General features: G+C 42.9%; 1 long non-coding RNA gene across 1 annotated transcript; it reads left to right on the top strand.

The window, feature by feature from the left end:
* Window positions 1–738: 738 nt before the first annotated feature.
* LOC133507531 (uncharacterized) lies at window positions 739–6,099 on the top strand. The gene is made up of 3 exons (XR_009796838.1): window positions 739–1,767; window positions 1,883–2,009; window positions 5,258–6,099. It is a non-coding gene; the product is annotated as an uncharacterized LOC133507531 (long non-coding RNA).

Here is a 6,099-nt window from a genome sequence, read left to right on the forward strand (position 1 = left end):
AGAAATGTTGTAGTTTACATTGTTGTGAAATGTTTGACACAAAGACGCCCACATTTCCAGAAAATTTTACAGTCCTTCTTAGCTAATAATGGCTCTTCAGTATAATGGATGGTTGTTGTTTTGTTCTGAATGTACCAGGGCAACACCGACTGCCAGAGAAAAAAATCCTTGTGTGCTGATTCTAATGTCTGGCCTTCAGGAAGTTGTTTTGGTAAAGCACAAATATCCAATCTACCCATTTTTTTTTTTTTTTAGCTCCCAAGGGTCGCGGGAGTGCTGGAGCCCATACCAGCTGTCATCGGGCAGGAGCCAGGGTACACCCTGAACAGACTTACAATCACACCTCAGGGCAATTTAGATGGTCAAATTAATGACGCACAAACACTTTGGCTATTTTAATTAGGGTTTGATTTTTTTCAAACAATTGTCAACCGAACAATCAATCAATTATTTTTATTTTTAAACCACATTTTATCCAGTGAAATGCAAAGTATTGTACATGAATACAATTCAAAATGGTTTATCGATAAAATCTGTTATTATATGTCTCATTATACTGTATGTATGATTATACTATATATTATCATAGTTAAAATTAATGGTTAGCTGAGTGTGAACACATTTCCCTCATTAAGGACAAAGGCACTGGGAAGTGTCGCTATTGTTTAAATTCAACAAAACGAGCTTTTCTTTCACTTTGTATGTTCCTTATTCATCTTGTAATTTTTTTTTAATAACAGTGAAGTAATACATAAACTGAACCGAGTTTATCTCTTGCAAATCAACACATTAGTTCTCAATTTACTCACAACTGTAAAAAACATTTGTACAAAAAAAGACTTCTATTTATTCTTTCCAATTCTGCAAATTATTTTCAAAAACCTACATGACATTTTATATATTTCTAATTCATTAAAAAAAATGTGACTAATATGTTGGAAAGGAGTTCATCAAAGTGGAAAGAATCTAACAGGGTGGATTTCCCAATCTTACCACAGTAAATAATTTGTGTAATGCTGCCCTTATGCTGTTAGTAATTTCTTAGTATCTCAATATCATAATTGTCATGATCCTGCCGCTCCAGCCCGGGCTGTGCGGGTGCCCGCGCACTCGCGCTAATTTGGAGGCACACACCTGCGCCTCATGTGGGTTTATTATCCCGTGTATATATAGGACCCCGATGACGACTGGTGCTCCGTCAGATCGTTGAGGTTCATGTCCCGTTCCAGCACTCTTGTATCCCTGATCATCAACCCGTGTGTACGGACCTTCGCCTGTTCTCTGACCGAATCCGTATGCCTGACTCATTTGACACTTCTGCCTGCCCTGATCGATCTCCCGTGTACCGACTCCTGCCTGCCCGCTCACCTGCTCTCTTCGCCCGACGTCCCAACTACCGCTGCTGCACCTGACTGCCTGCCCGATCCCCGACCTTCTAATAATAAACGTTTTCTCCCCGAACTACCTTTCATCTGACGAATCCTGCATTTGGGTCCTACCTTCGTTTCGATGGGTCGTGACAATAATCATGCAAATGGAACTGACCATGTATTAAAAAGATCAATAACTGTGTAAATGCTCATCAGTTTATGGTTAAAATGCATTTAGGGAAAGTGCAGTGTGACTCCATCCATCCATCCATCCATTTTCTACTGCTTATCCGAGATTGGGTCGCAGGGGCAGCAGTTTTAGCAGACTTTCCTTTCCCCAACCATTTCATCCAGCTCTTCCGGAGGGATCCTAAGGCATTCCCAGGCAAGCCAAGAGGTATGATCTCTCCAGCATGTCCTGGGTCATCCTCGGGGTCTCCTTCTCCTTTACTATGCAAAGTTCACATCACTGCAGACGCTGCACTAATTTGCCTGTCGATCTCCCGCTCCAGTCTTCCATCACTCGTGAACAAGACCCAAAGATGCTTGAACTCCTCCACTTGGGGCTGGATCTCATCCACGACCTGGAGAGGGTGCACCACCCTTTTCTGACTGAGGACCATGGTCTCAGATTTGGAGGTACTGATTCTCATCCCAGTCGCTTCACACATTCCTGCGTACTGCTCCAGTGAGGGTTAGAGATTCTTTTTTAATTCAAAGCTTTACAGATTAAGGCTTTCCATAAAAGATTTAAAATATCCGTCCATTCATCCATCCATTATCTTTTGCCGCTTATCCTCACAAGACACGAGGTGTGCTGGAGCCTATCCCAGCTGTCAATGGGGAGGAGGCGGGGTACGCCCTGAACTGTTTGCCAGCAAATCACAGGGCACATGGAGACAAACAGCCGGACTCACAATCACACCCAGGGGCAATTTAGAGTGTCCAATTAATGTTGCATGTTTTTGGAATGTGGGAGGAAACCAGAGTGCCTGGAGGAAACCCACACAGGCACGGGGAGAACATGTAAAAACCACACAGGGGGGTCCGGGATGAACTCGGGACCTCAGAACTGTAAGGCCAAACGTTTAGTTTCTAATTTTAGCTCAGTTTGTCATCTTTTTCTATCTAAGCCTATCTCGTGCATCTTCCTCTCTAACACCCACAGTCATCATGTCCTCCCTCACAACATCCATCAACATTTTCTTTGGTCTTCCTTTCGCTCTTTTGCCTGGCAGCTCCATCCTCAGCACCCTTCTACCAATATACTCTCTCTCTCACCTCTAGACATCTCCAAACCAGCGATTCATATTCATATTGATGTTTTGCTTTAATTCATCCTTGAGCTCACAATCCGCCAAAAGTGAATGTTTGTTGACGTATGTCTCTTCAATATTGTATTTTAATAGGTTGATTTTGGCCTTTGAGCCATAATAACTGGGCCCCATGGCTGTTTAATAAGAGCAGTTAAAGACATGCACACTACGATTTTAGTGGCTCATGACTTAAATGCTCACGGGTTGGCCCTATTTGAGTTGCAGATGGAGATATTGTGCTTGGCTTTGCCACAGCCTTTGGATTATGCAAAATGTTTACAATGGGATTGCTTTGCTAACATGATTGGTATACATAATTATGGATCTTATTCATGATCAAATATTATTTATAGGTTATTACTCTGTTGGCATGGAGGCGCAGCTGTTGGCCTTACAGTTCTGAGGACCGTGGGGGAAATCCTGACCCCACCTGGGTGAAGTTTGCATGTGCCTGCGTGCATTTTCTCTGGACACTCTGGTTTCCTCCCACATCCCAAAAACATGCAACATTAATTTGGCACTTTAAATTGCCCCTAGGTGTGATTGTGAGTGACAGACTTGTCTGTCTCCATCTGCCCGTGCGATTGATTGGGAAGCAGTTCAGGGTGTACCCTGTCTCCTGCCCAGTGATAGCTGGGATTGGCTCCAGCACTCCTGCGACCCTCGTGAAGATAGGTGGCTCAGAAAATTGAATGATTACTCTATAAACTTTATAGAGTTAAATACTGTGGACAATTATTTTGAGCCTGCATAGTGGTTCACCAGCGCCATCTCTTGGGGTCAAGCCCCACTAGCCCCAAATGTAGAAACATCACTGGGGGGCGAGCCCGTCTACGCCTAGAGTAGTTGGAAATCCTCAACCTCCCACCTCATCTTGGAATACCTCCGTGCCAGAGAAGTGACATTCCTCCTTAGAGCCAGCTTCTGGAGCCCGGGATTGGATCGCCAAGCTCCCTGTCTTCGGCCACCGCCCAGTTCACAGGGCTCCCGACCCCTATAGCACCCTCCCAAAGGTGGTGAGACCATGTGAAGCAATATGATTCAGTTTTCCACTTAGTTAAAAACACATTTTAAAAAAATCGAAGTGGTCAGTTATTACACTGCAGGACATGAGGAAATCCAAATAAATGCAGTTACTGATTAAAAGTTTAAACTTCTACTTTATATACTGTACATTTTAGTCAATTCCATCGATTTGGCTTTTTCCACTCACCCCTCCATGCCCACTGACTCACTCACTCATAACATATTCTTCCCATATGTGCTGAACCAAAGCCAAACCAGCAAAATACATGCATATTTGCATGCTGTGTGTGTTATGTGACTAAATAGCATAGTTATTTTAGAGATGTGGAGTTCTGAGGTCTAGAGGCTTCAGTTAAATGTCTGTATTTAACCCCTGGCTGACAATTACACTTTATGAAATGGCTATTTAGTGTGACACTGATTATCCCCCACCAATGTGTTGTGACATTCTGGCCTGCCCTCTGCCCTACCAGGCCCACCCTTCCTCAGATTGCTGGCTTAGTCAGCAACTCCCGACACCGGTTTGCTCACATCCATGTGATATGTTGTTGATTCATTAGTAAGTTTGATAGAAACGTGAATTCCTTGTGCTGGTACCACTAATAATAACAAAGGTTATGTTAAGATATCAAGTCAGAATTGAATAACAAAACAAGCAAAGAAAAATATAAAACATGATTAAATCTAACTTGCTGTGTGTCATTCATTAAAAGGCTCCTGTCATGAAATGGATGATTTTTAGTATGTTAAATAATGAAAAAACGTCAGCCAATATGGGCCCATGCGTTTTTTCACCACAAAAACATGATTTTGACGTATACAGCTTTTTGTAACTCTCGCCATGAAAATCCTCTCGAGGAATTTATTTTCGAGAAGAAGCAGGAAGTGACGTAAAGGACAGCGGCGCCCCCTAGTGGACTCATTTGTTTCCATTAGTTTTACCTCGGGGAACGTAGCTCGTTGTTCCTTTGTGTTAGCCAAAATGCCGGCTCATTGCATTGCTGGAGATTGCTTGAACACTCGGGAGAATGGATTTACCCTTCATAAGTTTGCAAGAGACCCGGTTCGTTGTGAAAAATTGATTGCACGGGTGCAGAGGACGAGAGCTTCGTGGGTTCCAAATAACAGGTCGGCAGTAATGCGCCCCAGCTCGACGCCATCGTGCCATATTGCCTGTCTTATACAAGTTGCAAGTTGCAATTTACCTTTGGCATCACAAGATGAGACTTATTTTGTTCAATTCTACAGGACACGACATCTATGACCCATCCAGCAATGAAGTATTTGCATGCGTCCAGACTTTTATACGCTTTCAAACTCTTCTTTGTAAATCTCGATGACCAGATAGATGTGCAGATCCAGTTGTCCAAGACAGGGAAGTGAATTAACAATCAAATTTCTTATCAGCGAAAACATCAACTTCTGCATTAAATATGGGTCCTCTGTGCTATATTTTTTTTCGTCTCAACGGAATTAATTTTCAACAATGCTTTGTTTGACCGACAATATGGTGACATACATGAAAATTGTAATTTTATGACGTAGGTGCATTCCCTCTATACCCTGAACCGGTTGCCAGCCAATCAGGAATCTTCACCTCACCTTCAGCGGCATGGTGGATGACTGCTTCGAGCATCAGGTTCACAGTTCTAAGTGTAACCCAGTTAAAAGTTGGTACAGATAAAATTTCAGTATAATAGAGTAGCAATTAGGTTATAGATTTTCTTTATGCGATGTGGTGGAATATCTGTTAAACTGTTAAACTGTGTGCTGACTGTATTTTCTTTTGGAGGGATTTGTATTTAAATGTGTTTGATTCACTTGTGAAAAAGACATACTTTTGTTTTTCATTTTATTCTTGTAACAATTGTTTAAGAAGGACAGGAAGTGACGTGTTGAGGAGATGAGATAAAAAGAAAAAAAAAGGCTAGACAGAGTGCAAAGTTATTGGAGGACAACAAAAGTACAAAGAAGGTGAACGGTGGAGATTTATCAAAAGTTGATCGTGTTCAAATAGGACTGTTGAAAGTTCAACTGGGTAAGTGTGTCGTTTGAGTGGACTACTCAAATCATGCCGTACCAGGGTGGAGTTAGCCACTACCACAGGGGCTAAGTGCATGCATGGGACTTGGCTGGGCGCTAGCAACCAGCTAACGCTAGCTACCAAGGCCTGTGTGTTGGACCACGAGGGAGAGTACAAGGGCGCTAGGGTCGAGCTAACGCGGCTAGCGAGGCTGTGTTTGGACTTCAAGGAAGAAAAAGGGACGAGGACTGTGAGGACGCTGGACAGAAGAGAAACCACCTTCACCTTTCTTCATTCCTCCCTTGGGAAGCACCGCAGTGACATTGGGGTTTGAGTTTCGTTTGCTTGCCGGCTATATTCATAT

Source organism: Syngnathoides biaculeatus, chromosome 10, assembly GCF_019802595.1.
Source record: "Syngnathoides biaculeatus isolate LvHL_M chromosome 10, ASM1980259v1, whole genome shotgun sequence".
In the NCBI taxonomy this organism is placed as follows: domain Eukaryota; kingdom Metazoa; phylum Chordata; class Actinopteri; order Syngnathiformes; family Syngnathidae; genus Syngnathoides; species Syngnathoides biaculeatus.